Below are 23,813 nucleotides of genomic sequence, written 5' to 3'. Positions count from 1 at the left end.
GGGTCAGGATTTGAACAGTTTAGATTCTATACTACCCCAGAATGCTTCCACATAAGTTTCAGTTTTTCTGGCCCTTTGGTTCTGGAGGAGAAGATTTTTAAAGAATTTTCCTATATATTTCAATGTAAAAATTGGATTCTCTATCATGACCCCACCCTACCCCCAGGGGTCATAATTTGAACAATTTAGATTTGACACTACCACAGAATGCTTCCACATAAGTTTCAGCTTTTCTGGCCCTTTTTTTTTTGAGGAGAAGATTTTTAAAGAATTTTCCTATATATTTCAATGTAAAAATTGGGATTCCCTACTGTGGCCCAGCCTTACCCCCCGGGGTCATGATTTGAACAATTTAGATTTTACACTACCCCAGGATGCTTCACATAAGTTTCAGCTTTTCTGGCCCAGTGGTTTTTGAGGAGAAGATTTTAAAAGATTTTTCTTATATATTTCAATGTAAAAATTGGATTCCCCATTGTAGCCACGCCCTATGCCCGGGGGTCATGATTTGAACAATTTAAAATCTACACTATCCCAGGATGCTTCCATATAAGTTTCAGCTTTTCTGGCCCAGTGGTTCTTGAGAAGAAGATTTTTTTAATGACCTCACCCTATTTTTGTCTTTTCTTGATTATCTCCCCTTGTAAGGGGTTGGCCCTTCATTTTAACAATTTAAACTCCCCTTAACCCAAGGATGTTTTGTATTAACTTTGGTTAAAATTGGCTCAGAGTTCTTGAGAAGAAGTTGAAAATGTGAAACGTTTACAGACGGACAGACAGATGGAGGGAAGATGGACAACAGGTGATCAGAAAAGCTCACTTTAGCTTTCAGCTCAGGTGAGCTAAAAAAGAAAGATGCCGATCCCAGAAGCATAAATTGCATTAACTGTATTTGTCCATTTTAATTTGTGTTTGTTTTTAATTTCATAAGCTCAAAACCAATCAGCCCGTGGACCCTAAACATAGAAAAACTTGGAATGGCCTAAATGTCAGGTACTCCACTTGAGTATATTTATTATATAATGTCAATTTCATGTCAGCTGTATTACAGTATTAATCAAAACATTTTCATGTTTAACATATTTTTAAATTAAAACATTTTGACATGGTCTGTCCAATTAACCTTGATAAGAAACACAAAACATTTTTTTAATAACATTGTTTATCCCACTAAAAGTTTTGCATGCCACACCAACAGATTTCACTCAAAATGAACTGATCTTGTTTTTATCAGCCAATGCAAGATGCCCTTACAAATCTATTGAACTGGAAATTATACCAGGTTTCCAGGCAATCAGTCAATCAACTACTACAAAGCAAATGAACTGAAATATTTACTTTGTGAATATTTTTAGAAAGAAAATAGTGAATTCGTCCATTTTTTCATGTTTCCCAAATGAGTATATTATCAGGCCAGATGACATCTGCAATAAAATTTAATTTACAAAAGTTTTAAAAAAAAGTGATTGTGAAAAACTGTTGCCCCCATATTGCAGCTCAAGTTCAAAGTGAAAAAATTTCAAAAGAAGGACATACTCCAAGGTCAAGGTCATGAGGTAAAAAAAAATAATGCTACCCAAAGAAAAGTTATAACACAGAGAGTATACGTGTAAAATATGAAAGCCCTAGCTCTAACCATTCAACAGTTATGGCCAATGTTACAACTTTTCAAAAGTAGGTCAAACTCCAAGTTCAAGGTCATGAGGTCAAAATATTGCAAACAAAAAAAGTCTTGTCACAAGAATTACACACGTGAAACATGAAACCCTAGCTCCATCCATTCAACAGTTATGGTCAAGGTTACAGCTTATCAAAAGTAGGTCAAACTCCAAGGTTAAGGTCAAGAGGTCAAAAATGTTGCTACCCAAAGAAAGGTCTTTCCACAAGAAATACACATGTAAAATATGGAAGCCCTAGCACCAACCATTCAGAAGTTATAGCCAAGGTTAAATTTTTCCAAAAATAGGTAATACTCAAAGGTACAGGTCATGAGGTCAAAAATGATGGTCTTGTCGCAAAAATATACAAATGAAATATGAAAGTCCTAACTCTAACCATTTAAAAGCTAGGCAAGATCAAAGTTTTTGTGGACATCAAAATAACATAGACTGACCAAAACTTGTCTTTTTTTGTTTGTTTTTTTTTTTGGGGGGGGGGGGGGGGGTGATAAAAAAACAAAGCTAAAAATAATCAGGTTTGGATAGCTTTTTCTCATAAAATGTGTTCCATGAGACAGGAGTTTGATTCTACACTTAGTTATATGTGGTTTGATTCTTTCTTTTTTGGACACAAAATTAAACAAAATAAATAGAAATTGCAAAAACACTTCTAAGTTTCTATTGAATATTACACAATCAAAATATAAGACAATGTAGATAATTTGTGAATGGAAAAAAAGTGCTGTTTCTCTGACCATGATCGTATTTGGCTTTTTTTCCATGCTACATACTGGTATACATCTGTATATACATGTAATTTCAAAGTGCATGCAAAGAAAATGTTTTTAAATTGTAACACTTCTGCAAATACATACACATACCACTTAAATTTTAAGCCTGTGAAATATATACAAATGTGCATCTCCTTTAATTCACATGCATTGAACCAAAGTAGATAAGTATGATATACCGAGATTTGTTATTGTGATAATTTTTTGTCAACTCAATCATTTTGTTATCCATGATTAAGTTCTATTATATCTCCTACCCTTTAGTTTATAACAGAACTTTATCTGTGAAGGCACCATTCTGTGAAGAATTTTTCCCATGTTTTGTTTCAGGGTTAATATAACTAACTGGCAGAAATTAAGATATGCACCTGTGATCAGTTTAAGGGTATTTTCTTCCTTGGGAGGGGGTGTTTATATAACAGAAAAAATCAACAACAAAGAAGATAGCACAATCTCTGACACCTTGATCAAATGGGGCAACAAACATTTTATAAAATATTAATATAATAAAAATAACAAACAAAAATTCACATCAAAGGGCTTTTTGGAGTTTTCTTTGTTGATTAGCCACAGGTGATTAAATATGAGTTAATGTCCTTCATGCAACTGCCCAATTTTCTCTATCATGCCTAAAGCATTTTTTTTTCTTTTGCACAAATGTTTTCCACTTTCACAAAAATATCCTTTAATTAACAAAGAGGCAATGGGGGAAGGGGTCTTTTTTTTAATAAAAAAAATTAACTTACATTGAGGAGCAAAACTAGGCTGAATTGGTAAATGACAGCTACTGAAACATTTACAGTCAAACATTTTTTTTTTTAAATGGACTGAATTGAATCATTTTTATTTTTACTTTTTAAACTGTTAAAAAACCTTTGAAGTATCTGAGTGGTTTAACCCCACAAGTACCGCCCACAGCCTCTGCCAGCAGTGTTCTTAAAGTACATGCTATAGGAGAAAATTTAAAATTTAACAGCTGATCCCAGATGAAGAGCTCTTATGTTTTTAATCTACTTTTAATTTAGTGCATATTCGTGATAAAATAGCTCCATCGACCTATGCTGCACCAAACGGTAAAAGAGAGAGACAATTTGTGGATTTTTCAAAGCTTCATTCAAAGCAGAATCTAAAATTACAGGAGTGCTATAGGCCTGTTATTGAATTCAGTTCAATTGTGATAATCGGAATATCAATTATCGAACATACGATATCTTACGGAATTTCTCAAAATCACCTTTAATAAATAATTAAATATTTTGTCACTAATATTAGGGTATCTCCAGTTGGTTGAAGAAAAAGTAGCTCACCTTTGTTAAAGAGTCCAAAACCAAGATCAAAACGTGCACATTACATCAGCAAGTTATATTCAATACTGTTCAAGGTTACAATCCGCGCAAATTTAAAGCACCAAATTAACGAATTGGAATCGCCTGATTCCAGAAGGGATTAGCACAAAACAATGGACAAGTAAAGCCAAAAAAAATTCAAGTTTTCGATGTAGGCATTCTTGTCCATTGTATAATAATGATATAATCGATCGACTGGGGTGATAAAATACTGGTGAACCGAAACAACCCGAGGGGTGTTCTCAGCTGTTCTGAAGATGATCTAACTCACTAAGAGATCACAAAGAAAGGACAAACAAACAACGGACTACGTAACACATCACAAAAACAGTCAGCCTGAGGATTAACACATGTATGTAACACCTTAGAAACTTTATAACAAATTTCTCTATCTAACCTGTGATGACGATTCCGTATTAATGAGATTATGTCCAGTGATAAAATGTATATAATGCAACACTCCCGGATGTTTGTATAGCCCCTCATTCATTAAGAGAGTCATACTTAATTTCTTTTTCTTTTTAAGAAATTCAAAGAGAATTTCCACATCGTTTAAAATGATAAATGATAGTAAAAGAATATCCTAATGAATACCTTGCCAGATTCAGCCCTATAGATCTCCAGGGTTCACATCTTACAAAATGTTGTAATCAAATTGTAAACAGTTCTAAGAACCTACGAGTATCATTTCAAGCAAGGACTGTATTACTGCTAATTGATATAGCATGCTTCTTTCGCATCTGCTTCTACAGAATTACCCAAAAGTTAAGTCTGTATGCTACGTTTTTACGATAAATCAATGAAATATCAAGCTTAAACGGTATATATATATATATATATATATATATATATATATATATATATATATATATATATATATATATATATATATATATATATATATATATACTTCATTTTCATACCAGGAATAGATACAGATTAGAGATATTTATAAATATTTGATTTTGGGTTCCAATAAGTTTCAAATTGAGCACCTACGGTAAATCATGTCTTCATTCATGTAGTGTTTACTTTTGGTCGACACTATAGTAATCACTTAATGTATATGACATCAATTGGTTACCACCTACGCCACTATGTCCACTGATGATAGGACACCACCAATGCTATATGTACAATGTCCGCTAATTAAGCGACAATAGCCGATGTCATATCCTCGTATAATATAAAATTTTATTAAATAAGCACAAATTTGCCCATTTAGGATAAATGATACAAACTTATCATTAATGCTGTGCAAATTCAATATTAGTGGAAGTATTTTGGCGGTGAATAGATTGAATCTTGAGCAACCAAGGTTTGGTGTCTCTATGGTTTACGGTTTCGGAGGAGTAGCGATAAAGTTTATGGTTAAAGGGAGGATTACTTTTAAAGGGGGTAAGTTTAGGGTTTAAGAAAGAAATTTTAAAAGGATATTATTTGTAAACGTCAAAAACTTTATGGGGCAATATCTCATAAAAGGGGTCAATGAAGCCTTTTGCAATGAATATATTAAAGCGTCTTCTTCATTAGTTGAAGAAATCGGTCTATACGGTTTATTGTTTTGGAGGAGAATAAAGAATTGAATTGAGGAGCAGTGATAACAAGGTTCTTCGTACAAGGGACAAGAACTCCAAAATGAGGTCACTGATCATAGTCTTTGCGTCAAATGTCATAATAATTTCTAATGACCTTTTCGATGAACAAATTATCTTTTCGATTAACCTCGAAACAAAAATCAGCGGAAGAAAAATAATAATAATCAAAACAATTTCAATGGGTCTGTCCACAGAAAGGTGGAAAGACCCCAAAAGGTTATCTCTTAAAGCACTTATGTGAACATGTACATTAAACATCAATTTACCGACTAAACGAGTAATTCCAACATTATTGTTATAACGACCTTCGATTCATTCATAACAAGAGTGTTCTCATTCTTAGCCAATAATATCAAACATTAGCTAACGTTTTGCTGAAAATGACCAAGTTATTATTATCTTCAAGACTCTTCTAATAACGATTTAGCTAAGAGGCAAATTTTGTTCCTTTATTCAAGACCATTGTCTTAATAGTAAAACAAGAAAAGACCCGTACACACGCTGTATTTGATTTACAATCTCTGTACACACGTTTGTAATAAATTTTGTGCAATATTCCCTGTACACACGCTGTAACTGATCTCGTGCAATGTTATCTGTATACATGCTGTAATTAATCTCGTGCAATTCTCTGTACACACGCTGTAATAAATTTTGTGCAATATTCCCTGTACACACGCTGTAATTGATCTCGTGCAATATTATCTGTACACACGCTGTAATTGATCTCGTGCAATGTTATCTGTACACATGCTGTAATTAATCTCGTGCAGTATTATCTGTACACACGCTGTAATAAATCTTATGCAATTCTCTGTATATACACGCTTTAACTAATCTCATGCAGTATTTATTGCATGCAATTTCTGTACACACGCTGCAACTTATTGCTTACATTACAACTGCATGGGATTAACTGTGCACGGGTCTTTTTGAAATCGAATGTTTATGACCGCATGTCTTTTTGTAAGAGCAACAAAAATATTCCTGGAAGCAAACTTAATTTTTCTTGTATAAATAATTTGAAATTTAGTTGCTTGTATTCAAACTTTACGCGATTATGTGCAAGGACAATCCTAAAAAGTAACACGGTCGTTTAGTGATTGTTTTTTAAGGATATCAGCTCCTCAGCCAGGGGCAATAACTCTTAAAATTATTAATTACTTTAAAAAGTCTCAAAATGAACTTGAAATTAAAATTTTTTCATGCAACAACTTTCATTCCATGCATTTTAATATGATTCAAGGTTCTTTGGTGTCTTAGAAATGGTCGTGTAAAAGGTAGAAAGTTGCACCCCACAGAAGTACCCCAAAAAAATGCGCGTTTTTAGAGAAACCGACTTTTATTTAATTTGTATTACATACCAATGTTTATTACCATGAAATGAAATAATAATGTTTATTACCATGAAATGAAATAATATGTTTTATATAACGATTGAAGTTAATAGAATATTAAGAAGAACTAAAATACTATATAAGTATTTTTAAAAAAACATGCATTTTTTTCTAAATGCTTGGATAACTATAATTTTTTCATCTTAAAATATACTTCTAAATCAATTTTCAATTAGAAAATGCATAATTGGTGCTCTTATCAATGTCTCCTGAAATTATACTTGAGATTTGATAATTTTCTGGTAATTGTGATTAATTATAATGATGAACCATTTAGAAATAACATGGATATATGCACATTACTTTGTGACTTCAGTGACAATTTTGTGAGCATTTTCAATTACTTTACTGCTAATGATCAGACTACCTTAAAATGACACAAGGTGACAGGTGTTAGCTACAGATCTGTAGCTCGCTGGTCTGAAAAAAAATGGGATGACGACCCGTCCGTCGATATATTTTTTTTTTCTCGGAGAGCTACAGTTCTGCAGCTGCACAGGTGTATGACGTAAACATGCTTCTTACATGTCAAAAACAAAAACAAAAAAAAAAAAAAAAAAAAACAACAACAACAAAAAACAAAAACAGAAATGACCACGTAAAATATATCCCAATAAAAGGGTAAAAATAGTAAACAGAGGTGATTTGTAATCGTCAGTCCAGGCTCCAAGTGACATTAGGAAATTAACCAAGACTAAGGACCCATCCTCACGTATTCAGTTTGGAAAACACGTGGAATTAATGTCTTGAGACTTCAATAATCTTAATGCTAGAAAAAAATAACAGGGATTGTACTTTCCACAGCTCAAGGACAAACTTTGTTGTTTAAAACATACACCGATGATCCAATGATTGGTATTGATTATAAAAATTATTGTTTATTTATCATATTTATACCTCTATGATACTTCATATCAAAACTAGTGTTGACAATTTTAAAATTAAAGTAGATGATTTCGCCGAATTCTCAAAAAAAAAAAAAAAAAGAATCAGTTTAAATATGCAAACCATTCAGACTATTGCCAGTTCTTTAATAATATTCATTAGTTTTCTCCCATAAATTCAGATACCTTTACGGCTATGGTACTTAAATGGACCAGTAATTACTCATTTATACAGATACAATGTACATATAGTTGTCTGTAATATCCGGCACTTAATTCCTAATCTCTCCATTAAGCAGCTTCCGATGTTACGGTGTATCTTGTACTACACCAGCTTCATATTTCATTTGAAATTTGTAAAACCAATTAGAGAATGTTACTTTAAATACTGCATGTCGCTAAAACACAATAAAACAAGTGGCAGCACTGCTGAAAATTACTATTTGACCTTGAGCGTGAAGTGGCGATACCTCAACAAATCCAATGTCCTTTATTCAAAGTGTTTGACCGTTATGACCAATATTAAGTTGTAGACAGACCAAATCATATGTGCACCAGAGGCTGTTTAAAAATCCGTGATAATTCTAATGCATACGAAAACCCAAAAATGCAGGACATATTGAATTGAACCATTTTGCATCTACATCAAACATTTGTCATGTAAAATTAAAATCACGAAGTCGATGCCATTTCAAAATTAGCACGAGTTTAGTGCTTTGTTTTGTTTTTAAATATAAAACAACTCGTTAATTCAACATTTAGAATATGAAAATCGTTTTACCTGACGAAAAGGTAATCCATTATCAGCGATGTTTTCTGACTGCACACGTGGTGACAGTATACACAGACAAAGGGGGTGTTCGATACGAAATTGAATAGCACCAGTCTGTCTCTCTTTCCTAATCAATATTTTAAAGTAAAATCAGTGGTTGTCTATTACCCAAATATACATCGTCTTTATAGATTGCTGCGCTAGAAATATGACTTGTGGTTTCTTGACAGCAGCTAAATGCGCGCAATGTTTGTATCCTCGCTCTCTGTCTATTTCTTCTGTTCGGTTCGGTGGAAATTTGTCCGCACCAATCATAAATATTCCCTGGATATGACTGACAAAACGTGCGGAATTAAGCGCTTGGTTTGATCCCCACCCCAATAATTCAATAAACAGTTTGTACGGAAATCAATTAATACATCGCATAAGTTTAATTACGCAAAGCGATCACGGCCTTATTTTCTTTCAGGTCTTTGCTAATCTGGATTACCAACAGAGACTCTCTTGATATATGATCGCCATTTGATTAATTTACGCCTACGGTACATCCAGTTTATGCCGCTGAAAGAAATCAGACGAGGAAAAGACAAAATAATTAGCATAAAGAACTATCTTTAATTAATTACATGTAGCAGGAAATATGTTGAGTTCTAAAATCAATATATAACTGTTGGTTTGTGCGTCAGTGGGAAAATATTTGTAAAAATACCGCTGTATAATGAAAACCCTGGACCAAAACATGCAGTTGAAAGGTTTATATATTTGTACGATGTTTTCCCCTTATTTTATGAGATGTGAAATTTAACAGTATCATCGAGAAAAATCAACGAACTGTACACTCAAAAAAAACCCAGCTCTTTAAAAGTAAAGTTTAAACTTCAGAGAAATCACCTCCTACTATTTATTTATTTATTTATTTAGATTAGAGTCTGACACAAAGGCCCTGCTTACAGTCTAATTTAGAGGACGAAAATATAAGGAAATGAAAACAAAGAACCAATTAACGGCACTCAATTGACGAAACCAACATCTGCTGTACAAACAACAACGTTAAAGAGGTGGAAAGGTTATAAAGATATAAAATGTTACTCGCTAGTATGACAAGCTGTCGAATGTACTTTATAAATTTATAGGTACACTATGTGTGATCTACTAGTATTTGTTTATTTTAATGTTTTTTTCCTGGGTTGCAGATATTCAGCATACAAGGGCACGGAATGTGTAGTAGTTTGTGAAATCGAACAATTTAACCAATAACGCAAAACACTGGACAGTTTTCGTCTTCAGGAACCAAATTACCGACCATTTTTATTTGCAAGACAATGAGGAAACTCATGCATTTAAAAATGAGGACATTTCTCAAACATGCAACCAATCTATGAAATTGATGTCGTTCCAGAAAAGGGGTTGGAACATAGAAAAACATCCTTGTTGGAATTGTTAGATCTTCTGCTATGAAAATCGAATTTCTAATTTGCTAGTCAGAATCTCGTTTCACATTAGTGAAAATTAGACCATGATAACTTCTCATTTGTGAAAACTTGATTATAGGAAAGTTTACGAGCTTCTAAGCATTTAGCTTGGAATGTCGATTATTTTCGACAAATATATTGGTAAACGAGTGATTGATAAGGCCATAACGCAACAGAAAGTGTAACATCAAATTCTTATCGAGACCGATTTGTTTTTTCTCGTGCCGAGCACTAGATGAAAGTCGAAAGGAACTATCAACTCTTTTCCAGATCAAATCACCACAGCTGTTTAAATCATTTTAAACTGAATTGCCATAATCTAAAATGTTTAGATTCTTTGCTGTAGACCTGACTTCCTTTATATCATCCAAGATGGTCAAACAGATGTGAATAGCTTTGACATTGTAGCAGTTATAGATTGGATTATATCATCAATGTGATTAAAACACTAGACATAAAACAATATTATTTATTCGTACCCAGCCTTTGTTGATTTAGGGTACAGAATAGTGATCGTTTGACCTTGACCCCTGCAAGGTTAACGTGCAATTTAAAAGAGCTTCTTTTGCCAGAATGTGTGAATGACTGAGTTATTATTCTCAGGTTTTTGATAAGACACAAACACGGAGTTTCGGGGGGGGGGGGGGTCAGACCGACCTTTAGGAATTCGAAATCCAGTTTGACCCAGAGCTACAGATTTGACCCGCGCCCCCCTTATTTTTCTTTCTTTTTTTTTTTAAAATTCACCTCATCAGATTCAACACGTACACATAGGAAGCAATTGTCAATACTTAAAATCCAATTCAGGCTTTAAAGTAATAACGATTATGTTAAATTTTTATGATAAAACTTAGATCCGAACATATGTAAAAGTCAAAGTTTAGATCAATTAATACTTGACAGTTTGTGATGTTATCAATTAACACTTTAAGAAGAGCTTTTTTTTAAACCTAATTTCATAAATGTGATTTTATACGTCACAGAAATATTCGTCTGACAAATGAAGTTTCACTTAGATTTGTTTAAAGTGCATGTTAACAGCTATTTCAATCTATTCGCTAAACCTTTATAATTTATTATTCTGTACATGAGAGAACGTCTATAAATCAGAATATACTTGCAGCTAAGACGTAAAGTAAATACATGTACGTTTAATCCCAAATGTATTGGAACTGAATACCAATTGTCTGTACTGTGACATGCTTTGGTATGCACAAGTTTCAACAAAAAAGAAAGTCACACATACATAAGGATTAAGATATACTTGTACACATACACAAATAATCAAAGATATAAAACAGCGCCAAAAGATACACCTTCACACAAACACACACCCTCACACACACACCCTCTCACACATACACACAGAGGCACAAATATTTACACCAGCAACCAAAGATACAGCATGACAAAAACCTGCACCAATGGACTCACAAAGACCATGCACACACACATAAAGCACTTAAAGACTGACTTATATATACACCAGCACCCAGATACACCAACCTATACACCATCACCCAAAGATACACCCACAGTCGCACAGGAGTCGAATCCCACTGTGGGACGTGGAGATCGGTCCTTCGGATGAGTCTGTATAGACCGAGGTCCCGTGTCGCAGTAGGTGCTGGCACGAAAAAAGATCCCTATAATACTGTTCTATGGCTCTGAGTGCCGAGTATACGTTAAAAATTTGCAGCTCTCCACCGGCAAGTGGTGGCGTCTCCATATGAGTGAAAAATTCTCGAGATGGACGTTAAACAACAAACAAACACCAGTATGTTTGGATCTCATACACCAGCAGTTGCCCGTGTGGCGCAGTAGTTAGAGCGTTTGCTCTAAAATCACGGAGTAAGGAGTTGATCTTTACGTCGCGGGTTCGAATCCTTCGGATGAGACCGTATAAATCGAGGTCCTGCGTTTCAGTAGATGCTGGCACGAAAAAGATCCCTCACTGCTCTAAGACCGCAAGTGCCGAGTACATGTCTAAATTTGAAGCCCTTAACTTGCAAGTGATGGTATCTCAATATGAGAGAACAATTCTCGAAGGCACCATGCAACTGTTCAAAAGTGATGGCTAAGGTTAAAGTTGTTCAAAAGTAGGTAAAAACCCCAAGGCCAATGTCAAGAGGTAACAAGTTAATTCAGAGAGTTTGTGTCCCCCGCTTAGGGAAAAAAGAAGAGCATGCGCAGTTCGGGGGGGGGGGGGAGGGTCACACTGCCCCCCTCTGTATTTGTAGAATTATTAAATGTATACATGTATATTGAAGCAAATTAAAAAAAGCCAATATGGATATAAAGATTTGATTGCTTATTCTTTAATATGTGCATAGAAGATTCTTTTTAATATACTATATACAGAGTATTTATGACACTGTAATAATGATTTTATGATTTTGTACACGCCAGAAATTATAACTTTTTCATTTCACATGCTGAATAGTATCATTTAGTAAATCAAAAAAAAAAAAAAAAAAAAAAAAAAAAAAAAAAACATTAAAAAAAAAGAGAATCATCCTGAGATTGAACCCGGGCTGGCTTCTCGCTTGTTGAGCGAGCAACATACCACTAGACCACGGAGGTACTTGATTATAGAGCAAATTAAATGCGTTTACATTAAGTCACATATAATGTTTATATTCACGTTTGATATTGTCCAAATTTTACACAACAAATGTTGTCCAATTTAGCCTTTACTAAACAGTTCTAATAGATGTAATTAGAATATAAATTCCGCCGACAACCTGTTTTATACGTAAAAACTCTCGACATGTCCCTGTGCTAAAAATAGTGCCAAGCAACTTTTAATACAATAAATAAATAAAAAAAACGGGGCGGGACACTTTGAGAGGGACAAGAGGGGCCATAGGGAGTTATGGTATAAAATTTCATTGCAAAAGCTTCTTGAGATATCGCCCGGAAACGAAAGTGTTACACACAGACGGAATCTATGAATTTACGACCTTGAACTTTGACCTTTTGACCTCAAAATCAAAAGGGGTCTTCCTTAGGCCACAGGGAGTTGCTGTGTAAAATTTCATTGCAAAAGCTCAAAGGATTCTCGAGATATCGCCCGGAAACGAAAGTGTTAAAAACAGACAGAATTTATGACCTTGACCTTTTGACCTCAAAATCAATAGGGTTCTTCTTTAGTCCATAGGGAGTTGCTGTGCAAAATTTCATTGCGAAAGCTCAAAGGGTTCTTGAGATATCGCGCGGAAACGAAAGCGTTACAGACACACAGAAATACGGACGGACAGACAGACCCAAATTAATATCCCCCACTTTCAGTGAAAGCGGGGGACAAAAGGATATAGCCGTAGCGCCAACAACTCAAACGTTATGGCATGCAAAATGCCTAGATAGCTTCAAATGTATAAAAATCAAATTCAGTTTGAGAACTAAGTATACAGAGCAAAGTTGTACTTAATGAAAGGCACGAAATTATGACAAAAAAAACTATTCTGCGGAAAAATTCTCCCGGCAAAATTTATTGTATGGTTAAAAAGGAATTTATATGATTTCAACCCAAGCGAAAAAATCCCGAATATCAGTTTTTTCATAGATACTGACACGCTAACCACAACACCACACAGCTCCTAACAGGTAAATGCATTTAAATCTGTGGTATGACCCCTGAATGACAACTGGACTTTAAATATTTCTAGGAAAGATACGAATTTTGTGTCACAAACGTGTGTTTTAAAGATAGTGGGCCCCTGCTCCATGTTTCTGTTAATTAAAAAATGTTCTTAAATAGAAAAATTGTGTTGTACTTTAAAATGATTTTTTGGCTTTCTTTGGTACAGTATGTGTACATGCTATTTCATAGACGAATAATTTTAATAGCAAATTTTGGAGATTTTACAAAAAGTATAGATTAATGTTAAAACTGAAATACAAAAAGGTGTGTTTGTGAAACACTGATGCTCCCTTATAGCAACTTAAAGCGAAGATAATAAACTTTCTCAAATGCAAATCAAATATGTTGATACCGAAAGTAAGTTCTTGTTTCGAGGAATATACCTGTGAAATATGAAAGCCCTAGCAGGAACCACTGAATAAACATGGAGAAGGTTTAAGTTTTTTTTCCAATTATTCAAAAGTATTGGCTAAGGTTAAAGTTGGATAAAATTTTGCAAAACTGGGTCAAACTCCAAAGTCAAATATGATGGTACCAAACGAAAGGAATACAGATGTGAAATATGAAAGCCATAGCTTCAACCAATCAAAAGTTATGGGCAATATTAAAATTTTGCGGACAAACAGATAGACGGACGGACAGGGCAAAAACTATATGCCCCCGAATCTTCGATTAGGGGGAATAAAAATGTGTTATTATTCAGATTTAATTTTTCACTTTCTTATTTGCCGAACCATAGGCATTTTTCTCGGCTTGTTCGCCCATCTTCTCTGTTAAGCATATTCAAAAGTAAGTTAAACGTCAAGATCAAGGTCAAATGGTAAAAAATGTTGGTATCCAACGAAAGTCTTGTTACAAATATTAAAGGATATGAAATATGAAAACCCTAGCACTGTGGTGTTTCTATATATCGCAAAACACCGACAGATATTGCATATCTAAGAATACCATTGTGAATTCATTTGATAACATATTCATATAAATAAAGATACATGTATATACAACCCTCATAACTAAAGTAAATACTGACAACAATCAAATTTAATATTCCAACTCCCCAGCCACGAACAAACGAAGGCATCGATCTCACAATGTCCACGTTTAGTAATTTTCCACGTGATGATATTGAACCATTGTTAGTTTGTTAAATCACAACTCAAACTAACAAGTTGTTACCTCAAAATTATATTAATTGTATCATTGCTACACTTTAATAATCCTTATGTGTATAAATTAATATACAATTACTGTAGGATTAAATTCAATATTTAACACCATATTCCAGCTTACCTCTCTCTCTCTGTCGGACTTTCGACCAAGTCACTGAACCGGCTCTTTGCGTCATTTTTGATTGATCACATCACATTAATTTACTTTGTTCTCTTTTTAAAATGTTTAAACATTTAGACAAGAGGTATTAAGAAAGCAAATTAAATCATAGTAATATTTATATTTTTCTATTATTCATTTCAAGATCGACGGCATGACTAAATCCTCATGACATTTTGTGTTTTAATATTCAGAGGCCTCATTTCTTTTCAATTTTATTTTTTTGGATAAATAATACGTACTTAAAGAAATTGAGGAATAAAGGGGTATTCTTTTGATAGTTTTTTTAATAGTAGTAATATACTTTAAATAGTTCTATTATTAATTCAATTAATCATCATTTGCTGAGGCATTGCACAATTTACCCCAGTACGCCTGAATATGGACAAAGTAAAAAACAATGTATTGAATCGAGAACTAGTATTCATTACTTTGGTATTCTGTAGGTAGTATTTATCACTTTTGTAATAATTGAGATGAAGTTAATTCGAATATCTCTAAAATATGGGTCTTGGATAATAAATCCGAGAAATTGTTATATCTATAAATAAATATATAAATAAATAAATATTGCAAAATTGCTAACGCACCATCCTAGAAAATTCACTTTTTCCTTTTCAAAAGTTAAGACATAAGCCTATCTAATATATAAATATGTAACCCTGATTAAAAGTAAGACGTTTACATGCCACAAGAGGTAAATGAATCCTAACCATTTCACAGAAATGTAGGACTGGGGAATAATACCGATATTCTGATGTTTTGCGGTACGATGACAAAAAATATTCGTATTGCTATACGTTTTTGTAGTACCGATACAGCGGCAAAATGCTTGGATTCAAGATTTCTATATTAATATAAAGTATAAGTTGTCAGGAACGTTTGCAATCGTGCCAAACATTAAGAAAAAGGCTGTTGTATGGGTGTATTTAGATGCATAGCTGTAAATAAATCAACTAGATATTTGTTTCTTGGTCATTTATCATATAGTTATATTACATTCTGCTTGTAAATTGAAGTAATTATAATGAGAAAATACCATTTTAATTTTCGTTCAAAATTTTGCAATACAGTAAAAAAAAAAAAAAAAATCGCAGCATATCATAATACGAAACCTCTAGCCAATATCCAACCCTACAGAAATTTATGAAAATCATGCTCAAACTTATTTTCTTTTCTTCTTTGAAATCGTGTTCTTTATGTTTGCATTCATTAAAAACTCAGAATAAAAATACTGGGTAGGAAGCGTTATAAGTGCATGGGAGGGCAGTTTGATATGGTGTCTGCAAGGTGTTCTTTTTGAGATGTTTGTTGAAGGGAGCCGACTGGGGTTTTATTGTGTGAAAACTACTATAGAGAAACTCTTTAATTTTATACCATATGTACCTTACATTAACTTCGGTATACATGCCAAGTTTAGTGAAAATCTACCGTCTGGATATTTTTTAGAGACCATCTCAAAATACAGGTACATTTACTATAGGATTATATAGGAAAATACCATTTTTTCGCACTTCGAAGCAAATTATACAAATGCTACTATAGACTTTTTGCTCAAATTATACTATTTGATGGGTAATACTATATTGTACATTTTGTGCATGACACACAAAATTCTACCGCCTGGTTTCCAGAGGGAGCATCTCAAAATGTCAAAAATAATGATATTTTCCTGTTTTTATGGAGTACAACAAAACATGACAGATACCACAGATTTACAGAAAAAATAATAAAAATGATTGTTAGATTCTCAATTTCCTATGTTTAAAATTTCAAGAGCATGTATTTTATACTTTTTATTTTATGGCATAATTAATGACCCCGCTTAAAGAACGGTCCATCTTGCGCGAGGTTCCTGCACTGCTAGGAGACAGATGCCGAAGGTCGAGACTTCAACCAAGGGTTTGGGGCGGGACTATCCTTTTGAAAATATGAATTTCCTTTTTGATTTTTATATAGATGATCGTCTTGGTGTATTTTACATTAAATCATTCAGCAAGCCAGCTTCATATTTCCCTTATCAATTCTATTGGTTTCATTAACTATACCATCTCTTGAGGCACAGCGACACCACTCACACCAGCACAATTTATGGAAGCTACATGTTACACGACAAAGAAAAGATAAATGACGAAAACCTAACGATAGTAAACAATGCGTGACGAAGATAAGGAAAAAACAAAGCTATTCTTCACACTTTAACATACCTGTCATGTTTTAGAGTTTAAGGGCAGTCATTATCATTTAATTTTAAAAAAAGATGCCATGAATTATTGTGTTGTTTTTAATTACTTCCTACTCAAAAGTAGACGAGATGTATAGACATGTACGGATGGGTCAAAAAGTTAATGTAAACCTCTCCACCAATCATAAGCAAGGATTGCCGTATTGGCATTGTTTGGAAAGAAATCCCTTTGTACAGACATGCATTGTTCTAGATAAAAGTCGAGTAACCAAGTTTTGAATGAAATAGCATGCTTCATAAAAGGGATGACAGAATTTTAATCAATAGTTCAGGTTTATTTGTATACCTTTAACACCTGCTTGTCAGTGACTTTGCCTTTGAGATATTATTTTGAATTAAGGTTCTGTCAGATCTTAACAGGACATCAGGAACAACACACTTGAATTCATTCCAGATATGTATGACCCCGACCTCATGGTTCAGTGACATTGACTGTCAAGAAATGATTTGAATTTAAGATTTCTGATAGCTACATGTACGAACAAATGAACCTACAATCATGTTATACCAATGTCTTCCCCTGCTAGGAACTAACATATCAAGGGCACTATACAAACCGTCATTTTTAAGACAGAAAATATAATATCCTGACAACCTATTCATACGTCACCACAAAGCAAGCACGGAAAAAAATGAAGATAACAAACGGTGATTATGCTGTAAAAATTGTGGGCAGGGCCAACACGGACCTTTGAAAAGAGGTAGGACTAGATGCCATAGAGGTGTTAACATCCCCTATCTAACACCTGCCGTGTGCTCCTTGCCATGATCGGGTAAGCGGAAAAATCCGTAGACATTTCAGTGTGGAAATAATGCCTAACAATTTGAATAAAAGGCCTCAGTCAATATTTGTCCTTAGGACATATTGTATTTGGCAAACACGGTCATTGTATTGACCACAGAATTTGCAAAATCCTGAGTTTATATTCTTGTATCATCAACTTATTTGTCAATAGCCTGCCTTGTTTTAGAAATTATTCGTACGTAGAACATGCTCTTGTGAATCGAATCAACTGGGAGATAAACTCCATATGCAGGTGATTATGATATACTGTTACACATAAATAAGGGAAGTTGAATATAGCATAGTTGAAGTCATCACGTTTATCATAAAGTTATTTTTCCATCAATATCCTTCTCTAGAAAAATATCTAGAGATGAAATAGACGTGTCAGAATCTGTAGTGTCTATTATTTCGACTTCAATGGGATATATCGAATCAGTGTAAAAATGAAAATGATTATTGTAAATTGATAAAACGTCGTTGATATATATAAAGGTTGAACTGGAGGCCACAGCAAGATACTTCTTCCTTTCAAGTAAATTTTTTTAAATTCTGCTTCATAAGAACACAAACAGGTCTACTAATAACGGCGCACAAATAGTACCTATAGGAATTTCAAAATATTGATGAACGATCTGGTCTCCAGAACTAAAAACAACATAAATTTTGTGGACGAGAAACTCGAGCATTTTTAAAATATCATCCTTGGAGTACTTGTGTGTAGAATCAAAATGTGTTTTAACAAAATAAGTTTGGAGATAATCAGTGACAAGGCATGCAAATTTACTCTTTTTTATTTTAAATGAAGAAGCAGTTGTCTATATGATGTCAAAAGCCTGGTCTTTAATTTAACATGGGAAATGGTCGTATAAAGTGTTGAAAACCGTACGTTTTGATGCTATTCTGTATTGATTTTGGTTAACGTTTGTGATTTCAAACTTTCTAAAAGTTCCTTGGAGTTCAGTCCTTGAATGTGTTCTATCTCAGGTCTTTGTGAATTATGGTCAACACATCAGATAATTACAAGGCGAAGAGAAAAGTTAATACAAATAGGAGGAAAGCTTTATATGGCCAGAGATTTGATACTATACATGAAGAAGCATTATTATCTTTCGAAAAAGTCGAGTGAATAATTAATGCAATATCTCTAAAAGATATGTTTAACAGAGAGTGAAGGTTTGATAACCCGAGAAGGAAGGAGTTTTCACCAGTTTATAAACAGTGTGACATGATAAACGTGTCTTCTATTTCAGACGGAGATGATCAGCTAATTTTAATGGTTCATTAAATAACAGAAATAAAACACAGTATTATATGAATTTTAAGTCATACCCGATGTATTAATCGATTAGTCAACATGATCGATCTTCATAGCAGCATTTAAAGTAGCAAAGAAGGCACAATAAAGAAAATATGGGGTTAATTTTGCAAACAAATATGTAAGAAAAAAAGATATAGCGTTAGGGTAGTTTGTGTGGTACTTTTTCATCCAGTTCACTCTCATTGAAGAGGTCCCAAAATACAGTCTGGTTAAAGGTTGTTTCTGGGTTCTGTCAGACATAGCAGTGTACCTGGGCTCTCAAGGAGCCCCAGGTCAGAATTCAGGGGCCCGTTTTACAAAAGAACTTACGACTAGGACCAGAAATAGTTGATTGTAATACTAGTATTTTGCAAAATTAATGATTCTGTTTAAAATTGCTAGCCTAAAAAATATATTTCTACATTGCTTTCAAAAAGATTAAAACCATTTTCAATTAAATGTAAACTAGAAAGTTACAAGCAGAATTAAATTTTGGTCGTAGTCGTAAGTTCTTTTGTAACATGGCCCAGCACTTTGGATTTAATCATTGGTATAGAGTGTTCGCTGCTGCACGGATTCTTATGTTCATCGAGTGAAGGAACCTTTAAAGGTCAGACGAAACGTTCCTCAAAGATACTGTACGTGTACATAAATTGGCGTATTCAAAATTTAGCGCTATCACTGGGTATGACGTTGTTGGAGTAATCATGACTAGCGCTACACATGTCCGTGCCGTGTATTGTATATATAAATGATTTCTTAGCGGTATTCATAAAAGCGCATCAATGTCTGCGCCATAGCCGCTAAAATATGAAGCCCGCTTTTTTTAAGTACTACACATACAGTATATTTTGTGATCGTCGGAAACCCACGGTCAGTCTCGCTTCTCTTACCTCGAGGTAAGAGAAGCGAGACCGAACGTGGGTTTCCGACGATGTATTTCGTATACCTTGGTATTATATAACAAATTATTCATAATCGTCATTCTCTTGTGATTTCTAAATTGTTTTCAATATGCTTTAAAAAATAAGTACACCAAAAATTGTGATTTTGGCAATTCAAAAGATTACCCATAAAGGGTTATATAAGAAATATCACCCTCTGGTATCTTGCTCAAATGCCTGATAAGGTACCTCAATTTTTGGTGAGGAAACTTGTTTAAATAGCAATACTTCAACGACAAAGTCTTGGGAAAATTATATATTTTCGAGGAACCTGTCGTCTGACCTTAACTTATTCTTCTGTTACTCTTTGGTGTTGGTCAGTAGCTTTTGGCGATGCCAAACTCATCAATTCCATCCCACAAGGTTCAACAGGAGAGAAGCCGGGACTTATGGAGGCCACTCAAGAGCAGATCTAGAAGGGGGGCTGGACCCCCCTCCCCCCTGGAATTTTCAGAGTTATTAAATTTACAAGGTAAAGAAAATAAAAAAATGATTCCCCTGAGTTGGTAAGAAGAGTCATTCATATGAAGTTTATGAAGTGAAGGAACGTGGCTTGCTTCCTCCTCCCCCGAAAAAGTTTTTTTTTCAGTATGGAGAAGTTATTCACTTTTTTTCTTTTGCTAATCAAAAATTTCTGGGTCTGACTTTTTTCTTTTGGTTTATTTTTGTTTTTAAGTAGGGTGGGCTATGTTCCACCTCGCATCTTTATGGAATCTCCGTTAAATCGATTGCACTCCATGAGGCACTCACCCCTCCCCCCCCCCCCCAAAAAAAAAAACATTCACCCTAATATTCATATTAAAAATATTACCCCACCTCCCCCACGATACATAGGCCCCTCTAAATTTGGCAAGAGTAAAAAGTATATTTAGGAAATTGGCACACGTCCCCTAAAATTTCCAAAAAAAGAGGGGGGGGGGTGTTACATGTGTATACATCATTGGCGGATTTAGAGCCACCCCCACCCTTTAATAAAAAAAAATCCTAAAAATATGTTTAAAATTCAATAGATAAATGTATAAAACACAACATTTGGCACTCATGCAAGAGCAGCATTACTTGGATTTTACTTTTCAAGCAATCAGTATCATCGGAGAAATAATTTCCTTAATCATCTGTATTTCCACAATACAGATTTGCCATCAGCTTTTGATACAAACTTGTATCAGAAATTCTTTTAATCTCGGAAAGTTAAGAATAATCAACTTATTTGCAAGTGAAAATGGCGATCGTGGATCGGCAAGAATGAAATGCATTTTCTCTTCCGTTGCTGGTGAAGGCAATTTGAAGAATTGGGGGCGGGGAGGGGGGGAGGGGGAATAAAGTGAAAACAATGTTTCAAGAATTCAATTTTTTGCCTAAAATATTCTGAGATGGGCAATTTTAGGAAAACAAGCCCGAAAGTGGCGCACATGCGCATGTTGCATGTGTAGCTGTATGATCTACCGTATAATTTTAACCTTTTTTAAATACGATAGTTTCACAGTTTTATGAAATTTAAAGATACTGAAAACAATTTATGTGCATGACTCTATTATTTTCCTTGTCTTTTTCATTTGAAGAGAAAAGTCATTCTGACTTAGAAACCATGCATTTTTGGATAATATATACTAAAATTATTTGAAAGTTTATTGATTACTACGAAATTGAGAAGACATGCATTGAGTCAATAGATGTCATGACACACAATGAAAGGAGAGGGGACATGATGATAGAGGGTGTGTGTGACATGATGAAAGACGAGGGGTTTACTTTTAAAATACAAGAAATATAAGTAGATGGGCTCAAATCACAGTTAAATGTAAATAAGCTTGACTAGAAGGAAATTCTCTGATGAGAAATTTTACATAATTTGATTATTGATTCTAAAGTGTGTTTATGTTTGTAGGAAGGGGTGTAACTTCACCTATGAAGGCTAATTATAATTTTAAATTTTACTTTTAAAATCACTAAAATTCAAGAGCTTCCGGGAGATTCGTCGTCTTGGGCCCCCGTCAGGGCTTCGCACTGGATCCACTGGGGAGCTTAAGGCAACCCCTAGACCCCCTGCTTCTAAAAAAAAAAAATCAAGCCCCCTAACCACAATGCCTGGATCGGCACCTGAAGGTAACCCAGACTATTTTTATGTGTAAACGAAAGCATATGCACCGGATTACCATCCACAGATGAGATGAATGGCGTTTGGAATGAGTATTAATGACACTTGACCTAGTACCTGGGGTTTGTCTTGACATGGTATCACGTCAGAGCACTTAAGGTTGTATGTAAACGTCTACACATGTAACATGCTTGCAATATATTGCAATTAATTACTGCAAATGAGTATCATTAACCGTCAATGTTATGTACGGTACATTTTGCTTTGAAAAAAATGGGGAAGGGGGGTATAATCATTGAAATGGATTAATGTAAGAAATATACCTTGTAATATTACACTAAATAAAATATCTTACTTTTTAAAGTACTTTTTATTCAAAAATTCGCCATCTTAAAACGAAGATTTTCCTTATCAATGCGGCGTCAATTTACTAGACTGAATTATTTTACAACATATAAAATACATGTATATGTAGTGATCACTCATGCAGTTTAAAACGATATACAGTAAGTTATTGTTCACGTGTTCTACATGTTTAAGGAAATAATTTATTAGAATATTACTCAAACTCAGCCATCAGGTTATACATTCAAATGAGATAATGCTTTCGTACTCAAAATACTTAAAGAATCTCTCTTAATGTCGCCCACCTTCTCAGAAAATAAGTGTAAATACCTACCCTCAAATTACACGTGGACTCCACATGTGGAAAACAGGAAGCTACATAGTCAGCACGTATAAAGGGATTTCCTTTTCATTTGGTGAGGTTATTTTTAACACAAGGCCTAAGGGCCTTGATGGTCACCTGAATATAATTCAACCCTTTAAAGGATTAATAGTATATGTAATAAAGCAAATTAAACAGATATATGAAGACCCCCCCCCCCCCCAAAAAAAAAAAGAGAAATAGGGCGATCAGCGATCAACAAAATAGTTATATAGTTAGTCTGGGTACTCTACATGCTGCAACAACTCAAAAAAATCCATTTACTTGCATGTACTTACCAGTGCTAATACACTCCTGACCCATTTGTCACTATCACCAGATTAAACAACAGCAATATTAGCGCATGAGCACTTAAAAAGAATTTCAATGATTCATTCTTCTAATGGAGGCTTGGTATAAATATTTTCCAACATTTCAAAGTTCCTTTACATTTTGTTCGCTTAGAAGTTGAATTAATTTCCAAACATAGGATTTCCTATAATAACACTTTTTCAATATTTGTCTAATGTCATAATAAAAAGGACATTAAGAAAAAAAATGAAATTCATCTTCGATAACATTCAATGAATACATTTTACAATTGTAAAATCTATTTTTCCTAATTCACCGTGTCAAAACGTTACTTAAGGGAGTCGCGAAAAAAAAGAAAAAAGTTTCAACATTTAGATTATAAGCAGAAAGCCTAATTCTGCCAATTTGTATTTTGTACATTTCGATATAAGGATATCCACTCCTTAGCCAGGAAGGATAACTCTTAAAATCATTATTTAATTCACCCCCCACCCCCACCCCCCGTCTTGATTTATATTTGGAGAAGTTGGGGCA

At 34.0% G+C, this 23,813-nt stretch overlaps 1 protein-coding gene across 5 annotated transcripts in view; it reads right to left on the bottom strand.

The window, feature by feature from the left end:
• LOC133172916 (solute carrier family 4 member 11-like) overlaps nt 1-22,973 on the bottom strand; it is a 50,284-nt gene extending 27,311 nt beyond the window's left edge. For 2 of the 5 annotated variants that reach the window (XM_061307752.1, XM_061307756.1), the window contains exon 1: nt 3,757-3,836. The gene's annotated coding sequence lies outside the window, so the exon portion shown is untranslated. Of the gene's footprint in view, nt 1-3,756; nt 3,837-4,389; nt 4,488-8,455; nt 8,827-22,940 lie in introns of those variants that run through there. The other 3 variants (XM_061307753.1, XM_061307754.1, XM_061307755.1) reach the window with 3 other exon arrangements.
• Nucleotides 22,974-23,813: the final 840 nt, after the last annotated feature.

Source organism: Saccostrea echinata, unplaced genomic scaffold (genome assembly GCF_033153115.1).
Source record: "Saccostrea echinata isolate AGI-Se365-2 ecotype Australia unplaced genomic scaffold, CSIRO_AGI_Sech_v1 ptg000056l, whole genome shotgun sequence".
Classification (NCBI taxonomy): Eukaryota; Metazoa; Mollusca; class Bivalvia; order Ostreida; family Ostreidae; genus Saccostrea; species Saccostrea echinata.
The sequence above is the reverse complement of the archived record's forward strand: the minus strand, read 5'-3'. Positions and strand labels throughout refer to the sequence as shown.